Source organism: Quercus robur, chromosome 8, assembly GCF_932294415.1.
Source record: "Quercus robur chromosome 8, dhQueRobu3.1, whole genome shotgun sequence".
NCBI lineage: Eukaryota > Viridiplantae > Streptophyta > Magnoliopsida > Fagales > Fagaceae > Quercus > Quercus robur.
Window position 1 is genome coordinate 34,281,708 of NC_065541.1, and position 16,254 is coordinate 34,297,961.

General features: G+C 44.0%; 1 long non-coding RNA gene across 1 annotated transcript; it reads left to right on the forward strand.

Annotated features, from left to right (window-relative positions):
• Positions 1-12,783: 12,783 nt before the first annotated feature.
• LOC126693963 (uncharacterized) lies at positions 12,784-15,059 on the forward strand. Its single transcript, XR_007645582.1, has 3 exons — positions 12,784-13,715; positions 13,799-14,216; positions 14,287-15,059. It is a non-coding gene; the product is annotated as an uncharacterized LOC126693963 (long non-coding RNA).
• The last annotated feature ends 1,195 nt before the right edge of the window (positions 15,060-16,254 follow it).

Here is a 16,254-nt window from a genome sequence, read left to right on the forward strand (position 1 = left end):
AACCAAGGCCTATCTCAATTAGTGCAAGCCTGACAAAAAAGGAGAAGTCAGAACTCATACTGTTGTTGAAAGAATTCAAAGACGTTTTTGCTTGGGATTACAATGAAATGCCAAGGCTCGATCCCGAGCTTGTTGCTCATACATTGAATGTGGACCCAAAGGCCAAGCCGGTGGCTCAACTTGCCAGGATATTTCACACAGAAATAGAAGGGCAGATAGTCAAAGAGGTACAGAAGTTGCTAGCCGCAGGATTCATCAAGCCTATCTAGCATCCTCGCTGGCTATCTAACATAGTACCCTCTACATCCTTTGGCGCCATCTTGATCTGATTGTACCCGCTGAAACCGTCCATGAATGAGAACATGGCGCTTCCTACTGCGAAGTCTATTAGTAAATCCATATTCGGCAATGGGAATTCGTCTTTTGGACAAACTTTGTTGAGATTTCTGAAATCTACACAGTATCTTATCTAGATTTACTAATAGACTCCACGGCAGGAAGCGCCATGTTCTCATTCGTGAACGGTTTCAGCGGGTACAATCAGATCAAGATGGCGCCAAAGGATGCAGAGAAAACTGCCTTTAGAACACCCATGGGCAATTTATACTATACTATGATGCCCTTCGGGTTAAAAAATGCGAGTGCGACTTATCAACGAGCAATGACGGCCATATTTCATGACATGATGCACCAGGAGCTAAAAGACTGTGGATGACATAGTGGTTAAGTCAAGAAGAAGAGAAGAACACTTTCGGGTGTTAAAAAGAGTATTTGAAAGATGCAGAGCTTTTAAGTTAAGAATGAATCCCCTCAAGTGCGCATTCGGAGTATCCTCTGGGAAATTTTTGGGTTTCCTGGTTCACAACAGAGGCATAGACGTGGATCCGACCAAAGCCACGGTCATAGCAACTATGAGACCTCCTGTCACGGTAAAAGAATTGAAGAGCTTCTTAGGAAAAGTCTTATATATCCGGAGATTCATCCCTGGGTTGGCATCAATCACCTCTGCCTTCACCAAGTTACTTAAGAAGGGGTAAAGTTTTGAATGGGGGGAAGCGCCACAAACGGCCTTCAAAAGGCTACAGCAAATAATGATGAACCTCCCCATGGTGCAGGCCCCTATTCATGAAAAACCACTGCTACTCTATCTGACCACCAACTCATACACCATCGGCGCACTAATCATTCAGGAAGATGGAGGTGGTATCGAGCAGCCAATATACTACATCAGCCGCGCCTTAAAAGATGCCGAAACTCATTACCCAAGGGTAGAGAGAGCATGCCTAGCCATTGTATACGCTTCACAGAGGTTGCGTCACTATTTCTTGGCCTACGAAGTATGGCTAATGACTAAGTCACATGCCATTAAAGCTTTATTACAACATTCGATTCTCTCCGGCAGGATATCCCAGTGGTTGCTATAGTTATCACAATACGACTTGAGAATGGGGACACCTAGGGCAGTGAAAAGTCAGGCTATAGCAGATTTATTGGCGTAGTTTCCAAGAGAGGAAGAATTCCCACTGGATGATGAAGTTCTAGGGGAAGTAGCTATGGTAGAAGAAGTCAGGGAACAGTGGGTAATGAAATTTGATGGGTCTTCTACTACCCATTCAGAGGGGTGGGAGTAGTTCTGTATCATGAAGAAGACAAGGCAGTGGCACTGTCATTTAAGTTGGAATTCCCCTATTCAAACAACACGGCAGAGTACGAGGCCTATCTAACTGGGCTTGCCACGACGCTCGAAATGGGAGTCAAACATTTGAAAGTACTGGGAGATTCGAACTTGGTCGTCTGCCAGGCCAAAGGAAGGTTTTCCTTAAAGGAACCCAGCCTAGCCCCGTAGAGAGCAATGGCCCAGAGAATGGAAGAGAAATTCTCAACCTTTGAGATAGAACATACTCCGAGAAACGAAAATCGGTTTGTGGACGCATTAGTTGCACTGTGTTCGCAAATAATCTTCAAAGGGAATAGCACTAATATAGAAGTCAGCAAGAGGGAAGAATCCATTGCTAAGGTGCTGAAGGAAAAGTTCCGGGAGGAATAGGGTGAAGGGGATTGGTGAATCCCCATAAAGAAAACCTTGGTGAAGGAAGACGATGCAGCAGAATTGAAGATATTAAAATATTATGCCTTGGTAAAAAAAGAATTGTACCGCAGGATGCCAGGTGGGGTCTTATCCAGATGCGTAGGCCAGAGGGAAGCCCAGAGAAAATTGAAAGAAATACACGATAAGACTTGCGGGTCTTGCGGGGAAGTTAGTCTTTACCGCAGGCTCCAGAGGGCAGGCTTATATTGGCCAAGCATGGGTAAAGACGCAGATCAAGTCCAAACCCAGTGTGGGACTTGCCAGCTTGCGGCAGATAGGGAGGAAAGTTACACGGTGTTCATCAACGAGGATTGGAGAAGCCCTTTCATGCAGTACCTAACAGAAGGCGTCCTGCCACAAAGGCACAGTGAAAGGTACAAGTTTAAGAGGTTGGCAACACGTTACTTCTTGCACAACATGGTCCTTTTCAAAAAAATATATGATGGAGACCCTTTGAGATGCTTGGGCCCTGAAGAGGCTAAAGAAATGATGAAAGAAGTACATTCAGGGGAATGTGGTGAACATCAGAGGAAGAAAAAACTTTACAGATACCTGCTGCAGATGGGTTACTACTGGCCAACCATGAAGAAAGATACGGTAGAATTTGTAAAAAAGTGTCACAATTGTCAAGTACAAGCCAACTTGATTCATACCCATCCACAAGGCTTGCACAGTATGGTCACCCCATGGCCCTTCCACACTTGGTGGCTAGATTTGGTAGGGCCAGTCAACCCACCATCACGTGGATACATATGGATATTGGTAGCTACAGAATATTTTACTAAGTGGCCAGAAGCAATGCCACTCTGCAAAGCCACGGGGGGAGCAGTGGAAAACTTCATCAAAGAAAATATAATTGTAAGGTTTGGGGTGCCCTACAGGATCATTAGTGACAATGGCACACCATTTGTCAACAGTGATGTAAGGAGAATGCTAGAGTTCTACCAAGTCAAGCACCACAGGTCATCACCTTATTACCCTCAAGGGAATGGGCGGGCAGAGACAACAAACAAAATTCTCATAAAGATCATCAGCAAAATGAGTCAAGAGTATACGGGCGGATGGGCAACGCACCTGCCAGATGCTCTCTGGGCTTACAGAAAATCACCAAAGTCAGCCACAGGCTTTTCACCCTTTTCTTTAGTCTACGAAACTGAAGTGGTGAATCCGGCAGAAATAATGACACCGTCCCTAAGGGTCATGCAAATGCGAGAAAAAGAAAAAGAGGGAGAAGTCTTTGCGGCAGAAAGGTTTGAGGACCTGGAAGAACTTGATGAAAAGAGGGAAGAAGCCCAGGAACGCAACCGAAGATACAGGCAGAAGATAATTGAAGCCTATGGCAGGACGACTAAGGAAATAGTGTTTGCGAAAGGACAACTAGTACTAAAAGTGGTAGACTACATCAGGTGAGGTCTGGCAGGACCATCCAAGTTTGCACCAAAATGGAAGGGACCCCTTGTGATAAGGGAAGCGCATCAAAGTGGGTATTATCACCTAACTCAAATGGATGGTAAGGACTTGATGGATCCCATCAATGGAAAATGGCTGAAGCATTATTTTGCTTAGAGAAGAAAGTTATGTGGTTGTCCCCTTTCCTTAGTTTTTTGTTTATGTTTCCTTTACTTTTTCTTTTTTATTCCTCCAAGTGACTATGTCACAAAAGAAATTGTAATGTGCTTTCATGAGTATGCAATGAAAAAGTACGAAGTATTAGCATCATGTCATAGCAATAGTAAAGAAAAAGTAGCAAAGTGTAGCATTATTACAAACCCAAACTATGGAAAACACAAGCCAAGTAACTACGACAGGAAACATATAAGTGTTCTGTGTGGCATAACAAAAACAGAGAAATAGAAAAAGAAAGGAGATGGGGCCATCATCAATGAAGTCCGGAAATGAGACTTTGATCCCCAAAATGACTAGGCCCACTAACGCTGGAAAGAAGACGCTCACGGCGATCCTCCAAATCCACCACCTCTTTCTTCAAAAGCTCGATACGGGCGTCTATGGCCTCAAAGGCTGGCTGGACTCTCCTCAGGAAAAAGGCCCAGGCAACCTCACGTAGATGTTCAAGAACAAACTCCACGGCGAAACCCACACTAATGAGCTCTTGTATCACGGCCCTCCACTGCAGGATCCTCCCAGCAGAAACAGAGTCAATGAAGTTATGCTCGATGTCATTTAGCACACACCCCAGCATTTTCAAAAAATACTCCCTAACAGAACGACCGAGGTGAAACTCCTGCATAAAATTGCCGTGACGGCTGTAGATCATCACTAAGTGTGAGACGCAATCCTTAGGGACTCAGAAGCCATAAAAGTTTACATAAGGAGGATCGAAAGCCCAGAAGTCTACCGAGCCAAGGTCGTTGACCTCCGGCTGGTCAAAGGGGGCAAGGAAGGACGCACCATCATCCGGGATGGCGGCAAAACTACTACCAGCCTCAAACTGAGAAGGGATAGTAGGAAGCGGACCTATCAAAAAGGGAAACGCAAGGCAAAATAAAAAATAAAAAAAAAATGGCACGGGAAGAGAAGACTTGCAGAAAAAGAAGATGAAATAAGAAGAGAAGGAAAATTGCCAAAGTTACTAGGAATGGGGGCTACGAGTGTAGCAAAAACAAGTACCGTAGGCACAGCAGAAGCAAGAGTAGTAGGTACGGCTGAAACGAGTACTGAAGGTACGGCAAGAGTAGGTGCTACGGGTGCGGCAGGAGCAATTATTCCCACGCCTGCTACAATTTCTAGCCCCTCAAAAGTCTCTGCAAGCGGGGAGATAAATATGCAAATGAAATGCAAATACAACAATAACAACAACAAAAAAAAGGGAAGGAAGATACATACCCATGAAGTCAGGCTCGGGCAAAGCACTCCCCTCTTCATTAAAATCAGAAATTCTCTTTTTCAGCACGGGTGCATCATCAGGATCCTCAAGAATGTCATCGGATCCCTCTGAGGATAAGTCCGGATCAGGACCACGGGTAGTGGAGCCGGGAATGGAAGAAGGAGTAACAACAAGCGAGGCACCACCCTTTGCAGCCTGGGAGATAGCTGCAAAAGGGTCATTAATCGAAATCACAAGCGGCAGAACGGGAGAAGTGACCTTGGTTTGAACAGCGGTAGGAGGAATGGCTCCCTCTGAAGGAGTGGGTCTCTCAGCAGGCAAAGGTGTAGTCTCACCAACCCCTTCGACATGAGTACCCTCTTTAGGTACTGGCTCGGCAGAAGGGGTGGGAGTTTTGGCAAGAACCTTGCGTGCAGCAGTAGAAGGAGCAGGCGTTGCTAATACTGCCTCCGCCCCATCGAACAAGCCTTCCATGGGTACACCCATGGAGGTGGAAATCTCATCGGCAGTGGGGCGATATATGGATAGAGGCTCAGGTTCCTCCTAAAAAAAAAAATTATTAAGCAAAAAACGAAAGACATGTAGCAGAGGGAGCACGTGCGAAAAAAAAAAAAGGAGAGAAGTGAAGGAAAGAGGATTACCTCAGATTTAGGCTCGTCAAGCAAAATGGGGCGGGTAACTAATGAGTCTTCCTTATGCTTGGACTAAAAGGAAAAAAGTAGAGGAAATTAGCGAGTTAGCCATAAGAAGTTAAGAAGTTTCGTCAAAGGAGAAAAAAGAAAAGAAAGGGGAGGAGTAACTTACCCTCTGTTCAGCGGCAGATATAGGGTAAGGAGTAGTTTTCCTTTTGCTACCACGAGTTCTGCTAGCCAAAGGAGCACCTGTAGGAGGTAGTGGTGTGGCAAGCTTGGTTTTGCCAGCGGACTTGGGTTTGGCAGACGCTTTCTTGCTCAGTATAGGGATGTTTATTACTTTAACTTTTTTCTCCCAATCAAGGGAATAATCACCAGCATGTCAGTAACATCCTTTCTTCTCTGCGTCCCACTCAAAGATGGCTGACCGGCTTTATTTTCTAGTATACGCCAATACAGACTTAAAAGGAAGCAGCAGGTGAGGATTAACTAAGATAACCATACCTAGCCCTTCAGGAGGAATAAGGGAGAAGCCATGGCTACCCGCTAGCTCATCCACAAATGAAGCCATCACTGCATGCCAGTAACCGTGCATGGGAAAAGTACAAACACCCTCCTTTAGTGAACTGAGAACTGAACAGCATTGAAGCGCTGCCTCCAAAACTTAAAGGCAGTGTACTGCAGGAAAGGACGGACTGAAGTAGGAGCTTCCATGAGGGAAGAAATGTCATCGGGGATGTCTTGATCCAACCCAAACTGGCTTCTCACCCGGTTGGCAGGATAGTGAACAAACCTAATGCCTTCATCGGCTAGGTAAGGCAACCATCCGGCATTGGTAGTAACAAGATAGGTAATCCCAGTTTCATCAAAGCTAACTAATGGGGTAGTGGTCCCAATGGTGTCAACAAACGAACCCATGGCAGAATCCGCACAAGTATAATCTGCACCCAAATTTCTATAGGCTCTCCAAGAGAAACCCACGCCCTCATCAAAAGATTCAACCACAGAATAGCCAATGGGCTTCAAACCAGACCAATGAAAAGCAAGCGAAAAATCGGATTCAAACCTACCACAAAAATCGGTAATCACTCTTGGACAAGTCTGGTACTTCTCTTTGGCAAACCGAGCGGGTCTACACTTTGTCAAGTACTGAGCACAACGCTCAAACAACAGCTGCTGAAGTATGGTACAGTGAACGGAAGAGGTAACAATGTGGCAGGACCCAACCTGACTTTCATCACTACGGAGGATATCTAATTAAACATACAAGTGCCCCAGGAACATAGGGGCCAGTGGCAGGCTCACCCCAGCAGATATTTTGATAGCCAAACGAAAGTACAAAAGTTTTATGGCGTAGTGGGGGTGGGACCCAAAAACAAACTTGCAAAGCCAAAATGCAATAAAGGCCGCACGGCGGGTAGCAACAGAAAACTTAGAGGAAGAACTCACCCAGTAGGACAACTTGGCGTTCCCGGTCATCCTTTTCCTTAGTTCAGCCTCAATGGCCTCTTCCTCCGGAGAAAGCTCTAGGGCGGCAGGATCAGCATCGCCGAGAATGGGCAAAAGCAACTGGTTAGCCACATCTTCGAGGGTCACGGTGAGTTCGCCGCACGAGAAAAAGAAGGTATGGGTGGTGGTGTACCATCGACGGACCAAATGACGGTGGTTATAGAGGTCCCAGAAATTCGACAAGCAGCGAGACGAGACTATAGCCTTCAAGACGCCGGCTCGTTGCAACAAACCCATAAAACCTGTGTCGGAAAGCTTGCTATCAACCCATTCCTTCCAACCCGAGGCTGTGCCGGACCCAAATTCAAAATGAAGGGGTACAAGAAGCGAGATACCTTGGCGAATGGACAAATCAGGGATTAAAGATGCTAAAAGAGCCCAAGAGACGTCGGGGTTTCGTCGGACAAGAGCAATCAATACACGACCTAGCGGCGGTGGTATGTAGTCACCAGGGATTTTTGGGAAGTGAGGGTTGATTTCATACCACGGGTCGATTAAAGGAGTGCATTCGCTGTCGGGGTCGCGCTGCGTCTCTTCCTTAGTGGACCGCTTCGAATCGGAACGTTCCACCTCCTCGCCCATATCAGGAACGAAGGGAGAATCGAAAGCAACTGCTTGGCTTTTCACCGGCGACATGGTAAGGAGGCTTAATCGGAGAAAAAGGGTATGAGCGTTTGAAAAGAGGAAGGAGAGTAAGAGACAGATAGTGTGTGTTCTGGGAAAAGAAAGAGTTTGTGATTAAAGTGCAGAAGGATTCTTCCTTAAATACCCAGGTCATTAATAACAGCACGAAAGAAGGTGACGGATCAGCCATCAGAATGGAATGAAATTAATAAAGCGGCAGCTCTATTTCGAAAATAACTACCAAATTGGGAAATTCGAAGGGACAACCTGTTCGCGGCAGGAAGGAGAATATGTATATGTATGAGAAGGGGTACACAACTTAAAAAAGACCTGAGAAAAAGAGAAGAAGAAAAAAGATGAGAGAAGGGCAAAAACGCCTTTTCATTCACATATGAATCACAAGAACGTTTCATATGTTCAGGGGGCTAAATGTTGAGGGCCATTTGTAGAGACCCAGGCAGACAGAAAAGCCCAATAATGAGGGCTATAAAGAATTGACAAAATAGATAGCAAAAAACTCATTAGGCCCAAGCGGTAGGAATAATGGATCATAGGCCCAACAAATAAATAAATGGGTCTTGAAGAGGCAAGCAGGCTCAAAGAAACCAGGAAAGAAAAAAATAGCATCCCATGGATAGTGTATGAGGTAGAAAAGTGAGAAAGGGCCACCGCAGGCCCAAGGCAATGAAAACTAAGAAAGTAAGGGGTTTATGGCAGGCCCATGAACCCCAAAGATAAGAATAAGGTAATTGGATCGGGGAAGCCCAATGAAGTTAGTAAAAAGCCCATGGGAGTGTGGAATTAGCAAACAGACTAAGGAAGCCCAAAGAAAGCAATCGGGTCGTGGATGTCCAAAGGGACATAGGAGCCCATGAGTAAAAGCAAAACAGTGCCCATAACAGGCCATTGAGAAAAGGGATAAACGATTGGCCCAAAAAGAGGTATAGTAGGATTAAGTTATTACAGCAGGAATAACAGTTCAACGTTACAGGAAATAAAGAAAATCAAGAGTAGGCCAAAGAAACGTAAGGCCCATCATCATGCAAAGCCCAGCTCCTGAATGGAGCGGGAAACCAAAGAAAAGCCCACATGAAAGGCCAGAAAGCACAGACAGAAAGTCTCCAGATCACGGCAAACGCATGAGCGGCAGGCAGACTCTTGGACATATCTGAAAGGGAAGCATGCGCAAGGTCCAGGCACCACCAGCCTGTACCCAGCCAATATAAGACGTGGTGGGGCCATGGGCCAGAGGTAAGAGGTAAAGGGGGTATGGTTTGGTGGTGGGGAGAAGGGAAAATGTCTATTTTGCGGCTCCTGCCCAAGCCCTTTTGGGAGGTACGTCCTGCTGGGATGATAGACCACCCAAAAGAGGCAAGTTTGAGGGGGAACCGTTGGGTGCATGCCTTAAGAGTAAAGAGAGAAAGCATTTATACCGTGGCAGGAAGAAGTGTTACAGTATATAGAGGACCGAAACAAACCTGCCTCTATCTGGCAGGGGTGGATGTCGCACAGACCTGGTGGTCGGCAAGTACGGCCAAACCAGACAAAGGCGGTTAAGGGGCAAAACGGTAAAACATTGGTCACGGCAGGCACTATAAAAGGGCTCTTGCCATGCCTTGAAAGAAGGATTGAGAAACAGAGCATTTTTACGTGGTAGAAAGAAAAACAGAGTAAAAAGAAGAGAAAAAAGATAAGAAAGAAAATAGAGAAGAAAGGAGAGAAAATTAAGGAAGAATGAGAGGTAATACTGTGGGCATGCACCGGTAGATCGTTTTCCCTCTCTCCCCCTTCAAATCTTACTTTCTTCCAAAATGTAAACAAGGACTCTTTCTTTTTTGGGCAATAACCATTCAGGTCCGACTCCCTCAAAGCCATTAATCCCCACGGCAGGATCTTTTTCCTGGGGGATTATTTGCATTGAGAAGAGGCGTTCTCCCCTCTTTGGCTTTGTTCTGGCAGACTAGACTTAAAACTTGATTTATGCCCATTCTGGATTAGTTTATGTTATTTTCTTTCTCCTTTAATTTTCTCTGTGCAAATGACATTATCATAGTTGTAATTGTGCTTTATAAGTAAGGATTACATAGCCATTTATTTAAATAGTCAGAATACTCTGTTTTGGTTATTATTATTATATCTGTCTATCGTAACTCGTCTGCAGCAGTTCTGCTTGCAGTAAGTTTACTCCTGCAGACGAGGCATAAGTTTGTGCACAAACCGGCCCAAGTTGAGTTACAATTGGACCGGCCTCAACTCTCCCTTACTTAGAAATATTCGGGCCCATCACCGTAGGAGGCAACCCAATACACCATACATAAAAAACACCCCTACACACAGCCTTATTAGCTAAACTCAATTAGAGATTCCATACGGAAACTGATGCTCTTTGGGTTCGGGTTCTCAAGAAAAAGTATTGTACTAATAGGCAAATTAATTCCAGCCGGGAAGCTAGGTTGCCTTCTTCCCCCACTTGGAGAGGTATGAGAAGAGGTGAGGACACATTTAAAAGGGGAATTAAATGGAATCCGGGTTGGGACAGTACCCTGAACTTCTAGACTGATGTTTGGTCTAATCTCGGTCTGATTAGGAATGTCATTCATGACCCTATTCCTCAGGCCAAATTGGATTTGAAGGTAAGAGATGTCATTACACCTTATGGTAGCTGGGATTGGTCCATGATTCCTTTTGAGCTTCCTGAGAATGTCAAGGAAGAGATTCAAGGCACCCCTATGCCCATCATTGCGAGGGGAGGTGACAAGTTGTTTTGAAACTATCTTAAAAGGGCAATTTTGAAATGAGAAGTGCATATTTACTGGCCATCAATGCAATGGAGGACCCCCCTTTCACTGGAAGCTAGATATGGAAAGCTCATACCCTCCCAAAAATCCAAGTTTTTGTTTGGAAAAGCATGCATGAGAGTATTGGAGTTAATAGTTGCTTAGCTAGAAGAGGAATGCCAATGGACTCCTCCTGCCCTTTGTGCCAAACAGAGGTGGAAACTATAACCCATGCCCTTCAGGATTGCAATATGGCCAGAGCTATTTGGTATCAGCTGGGCATCCATATCTCAAACATTAGCTTCTTCACTCAAAATTTGAGGGATAGGCTCACTGCCAATGGCAAAAGTGTTCAGAAGCATAGTCCAACCAGCCCACCTTGGAATGTTCTATTTTTTTCACTATTTGGGAGATTTGGAGACAACGTAATAATTTTGTTTTCAAGCACGGAAGCAGTAACCCAAGTCTGGTAAAAGGAATAGTTGCTCAAGCCACAGAATTTTCCTTGTGCGCAAATCGTGCCAAGAGCATCAGCAGTAAGAGAGTCCGGAAAATTAGGTGGGATAAGCCAGAGGTAGGCTAGATGAAATTGATTACAGATGGGGCCTCAAACGCTTTGTTAGGCTTGGCTGGTGGAGGGGGTCTAATAAGGGATGAAGCTGGCGCTTAGGTGGTAGGTTTTACAAGGAAGCTTGGGAAAGTGAACAGCTTTTGTGCAGAATTATGGGCCCTTAGGGATGGTCTTCTCCTCTACCAATAGATGAATATGTCTGCCCTTATTGTGGAGTTAGATGCTAAAGCTTTAGTTGAAGCTCTAACCAACCCGAGCTATTTTAACACTATTGTCTTTGGTCTTTTTGATGATTGCAAGCAGTTGCTGAGTTTTTTTCCTCAATGTCGCATTCAACATGCTTTCTGTGAAGCTAATATGTGCGCTGATCAGCTTGCTAGATTAGGCTTGCTACTAGAGTCTAAGTTTGTTGTCTTTCCTTGTCCGCCTATGGACATTAAGAAAACCTTTGAGGCTGATAGCTAGGGATTGTATTCTTTCAGGCTTTGTCCTGAGTTAAGTTGCTCTTAGTTTTTCATAATATTTCCCTTTTTACCAAAAAAAAAAAAAAAAAAAAAAAAGAACTTTTACAACTCTAGAGTGTCAAAGTTAGGGGAAATTATGCATATCTTAGTTTGTGAGGGTTTTGGTGTTTTTATAATAGGTAGGGTTGACATTCGTTCCTTGACATAGAGGGCTTTTCCTTGTAGGGAAGATCTTCATTAATACGTGTATCTTATGGGATCCTATCCTTATAGGAATCCCCTCAATTAGGGTTAGTCATGGAGCACAAGATGTTTCCTTATATATTCATACGTAGAGGCCAAGTAAGTCCATATCAGATCCATCAAAGGTTTACTTATCCCCTTCAAATCCTATTAACTCCTTATCCTATATATGCGTTCTAGTCATCTCATTCAAGTGTTGTTGCACCGGCCTTGAGGTGGAACCATCGGCTTTATGGTTCTTCATTTATGAATTATGAATGCATAAGCAAGGTCGTCGGGTTCATCAAGACCGTTAGCTTTGCCTCATGTGAACGAGTTTATCAAAATTTCAAAATTACTCTTATCAGCTACCCCCTACTCCATAGCTTTGTTGGCTCTAGCTGACGAGTTATGGAGTTTGACTTGTAGCTTTTTTATCATTTTTTGTTTATTCAAAAAAAAAAGAAAAAAAAAAGGTCATTTATTGATGATTCCTCGAACAGCGATTATTAAATGCTTGAACACGTGACACAAGCTGGTTGGGCTCGTTTCTGGACAAGAGTGTCGCTTTGTCTCCCATGCATTTTTTGTCCTATATATATCTGACCTCCTCCCCTCATTTCTCTTGTTTCATTACTGCTGATCTTAAGATAAAGAGCTCGTCATTCTGTAAACTTTGCTTCCATCAATCTCACTAATCTCGTCATATTTGTTGCCATCATCTTGTTGAGGCTGTCACTTTTCAAGGAATCGTCTACTAATTCCATAAGTCCGTTTCTCTTTTCATTTTATCTTTTATTTACATTTTTCTTGTTGGTCATTAATTCTTTAGAAATGCCGTTAACTTAGGTTCTTAGAATACCTCAATTGCTTATGGGTGAATAGAAGTCTAGAGAAGCGACGAGTGAACAGTCGTCAGTCCGTGAGAGAGCGGGTTATGACGAAGCCTTCCAATCAAATTTGAGCCCGATGAGGGCTTTTCCTGGTCGTTAGAGAGGGAAACGTCCACCTATTCTCCTAACGAGGAAATGGAAAGTTATGATGGAAGGGAAGGAGGAGAGGAGGGAAAGGATGAGGGGGACGAGAGTGAAGTTGACGGGGGAGCCTCTGAGGAAGGAAGTTCAAGAAGCCCCAAGGATGGCCATACTCGTCCATTTATTCTCCCTAAAATGTGCTTTGTCAATGACTTTAAGCCAACGATGACGACCAATATCTTTAAAAATTTACAGGACTGTTATCAAATTCCTGACCATATCCCAATCCGTCTTCCTGGGAAGTTCGAGAAGTGCTACTTGGGGAAGACCGCAGATGTCGGCATGTACGATGCCATGTTTGCGGTAGGACTAAGATTGTCGCTGACGGCATTGCACCGTCAGTTGGCCAACTTTCTTGGATTATCTGTCAGCCAAATTACTCCCAATGCATGGAGGATATTCATTGGAGCTAAAATCCTATGGGGTCGTCTAAGTGCTGGGAACCATCAGCTTTCACTAGACGAGATCTTTTGGCGCTATAGACCCAATACATCATCTCATCTCAAGAGATATACCACTTTGCTGCGCAGAAGAAAGAGTTTAGGCTTGTGTTGGACATGCCTGATTCCAATTGGAATTGAAAGGGAAGATATTTTTTGTTCAGGGGACGGATTGGGTATACCGTCTAAAGAAGTGGGTCACAATGCCCCATGGCTTCGACAATACTTGGGGTATTGTCAAAGATTCAAGTTTAGTGTCATCAGTTTTTACTTTTTACTTCTTTCTCTGTCTATTTGTTAAGTATTTAACGTCGTCGTTTCTCTTTTTCAGCCAATGTTTGTCCACGCATAACTGACAAGTAGGAGGCCTTTATACTTCAGGTTCTTGAGATCCCGTTTGAGGAACGGAAGTGCAGGGACGTCATTACTTTTGATACTTTACACGTTTATTGTGGTGGTCCAGAGCCGACACCTGCTGCACGTAGGTTGAATACTTACTCTCGTCGGCGTAAGTTCTTTCTTCATTACCTATTTCGTTCTGTCATTTCCTTGTCGTCTATATATCTAACTCCCGTCATTTGTCCTTTACAGAAATGGAGGCAGCCAAGATGGGGCATCAGTGAAAGCGTCAACTACAACACGTAAGAAGGAGGAGGAGAAGAAGGAGAAGGGCAAAGAAGGGGCGTCCTCGTCAACCCCTAAGGTCATTAAGAAGGGGGCGCCTAAAAGGAAAACTAACGGGAAGGACGACCGTCCTTCTAAGAAGGCATCAGTCACCCTTAGGGAGAAGTAGCCCGAGAAGCCGTCGCCTCCCAAGCCGAGCCATGGAACTGACAAAGGCTTAATGATGTCATTAGGCCCCGTCACCCAGGGAACCCTTTGTCTTCTTATGCATAAAGGATATGCCATCAAGATGGTTGAAACAATCATCAAGGAAACGAACGTGGATCCTTGTGCCAAGCAGGAGACGGAGAACCTGGGAGCATCAGGTCTTTTTTATCTCTCTAGGGTATGTTATTCTCCTAGACAATTTTACTTTATTGTTTATTCATCAGCTGACGATTGAGTTCCATCTTCAGGTACTGGTGCGCATGAAGGCGCTCCAAGACAGTGCGTTGCCAAGGAGGGGGTAATCAGTCATCCTAGGAAGTGCAATGAAACATTGACTAATGAACAAGATCAATACAAGGACACCCTTCGTACTCTCAACAAGGAGGCGACAGAGTTAAATGAGAAGTTAAAGGAGGAGACCAGTTAGCAGGAGAATAAGCAAGAGGCGAAGGCGACCTTGGAAAATGAGCTGACGGCTCTCCTTGGGCAAGTAGAGATGGTAAGGGCTGACACCGTGATAGAGTTCGAGGCTTCATAGCCTTTCATTGAGTCATGTGCCATTTACTATGGTGATGGGTTTGAGGACTGCCTGAAGTAGGTTAAGTCCATCTACCCCTACTTGGATTTATCCAAGGTCTCCATGGACGACCCCTTACCGTCATCTCCAGCTGGCCACACCATCTTTGAGGAGACTGACGACTCCACCCAGTCAGAGCGGGATGCAAAAAATAATGGTTTTGTTCTTTCTCAGCCTGCCGTGGAAAAGCCTGTCACTACTTTGATCCCGTCCACTAAAGCTTAAGATGGTGAAAACCATCCTTAGGACGCCCAGGATCTTCCTCCCAAAGACGACAAGATCCCCCAAGACATCCAAGCCCCCTTAGTTTAGTTTAGTTTTTTTTTTAATGATAATTTATGTATTTCGTCCAATTTTCAAACAATATTAAGTACCCTTCTGTATTTTGGGGCTTGTTTGTAAGGATTTTTCTTTATTTATGGTATTACTTTTATATCCGTCACTCTTTATGTGTGTTGATCTTTATTTGTTGATATGTGTATGTCCCTTAGAGGACTAGGTAAATAACTAGGATGAATCTGTCCGCTTTGGTGGACTCATCCTCCTTTAGGCATGAAAATTAATTGGCTTTATTTGAAGACCTAATAATAAATCCATCCACTTGTAGACCTAATAATAATAACTTTGTCCACTTGATAAATTTGCCTACCTATGGACTTCATAATTTTAAAGCATCCCCTTGGGATGAACTCATCCACTTTGTGGACTGAATAATGAACTCGTCCTTGTGGACCTAACTAATTTCAATTCATCCACTTTGTGGACTAACATTCTTGTCCACTTATGGACTTGATAATGAACTCATCCACTTGTGGATTTAAATAATTTCAAGTCATGCTTATGGGATGACCTCGCCCACTTTGTGGATTTTGTAACGAACTCGTCCATTTCTGGACTTAAATAATTAATTCATCCACTTGTGGACTAAATAATGAACTTGTCCACTTGTGGACTTAATAATTTCAATTTGTCCACTTTATGGACTAATAATCTTGTCCACTTGTGGACATAAATAATTTCATGTCATGCTTATGGGATGACTCCGTCCACTTTGTGGACTTTGTAACGAACTCGTCCATTTATGGACTTAAATAATTAATTCATCCACTTATGGACTTAACAATAAACTTGTCTACTTGTGGACTTAATAATTTCAAGTCATCCTCATGGGATGAACTCGTCTACTTTGAGGACTTAATAATGAACTCGTCCACTTGTGGACTTTGTTATAAAAAAGGTTTTGTAGAGATGAATAAATACACAGGTCATATTTGAATGACTCCTCTTATTATGATAAAAGCGTGCATAAGCAAAAAATTGCTCTTAAAAAGGATAAAAACCTGCCCTTTGGGCTTAGAAAGTACTATAGGTAAAAATTAAATAAAAGAAATAAACTGGAAATGAGGAATGTCGCTCTTCACATTGTCATCTACTATTAGTATTTCCTGAGATGCTCAATGTTCCATGGATGGTGCATCTTCTATCCATCTAGCATCTCCAGGCGATAGGTGCTTTTCCTCTGCCATGAAGTGATCCTGTAGGGTCCCTCCTAGTTAGGACCGAGCTTTCCCTGGGAGGGATCTCTAGTGGCGCTCATTACCTTCCTTAAGACGAGGTACCCAACGTTGAAGTCTCTGCG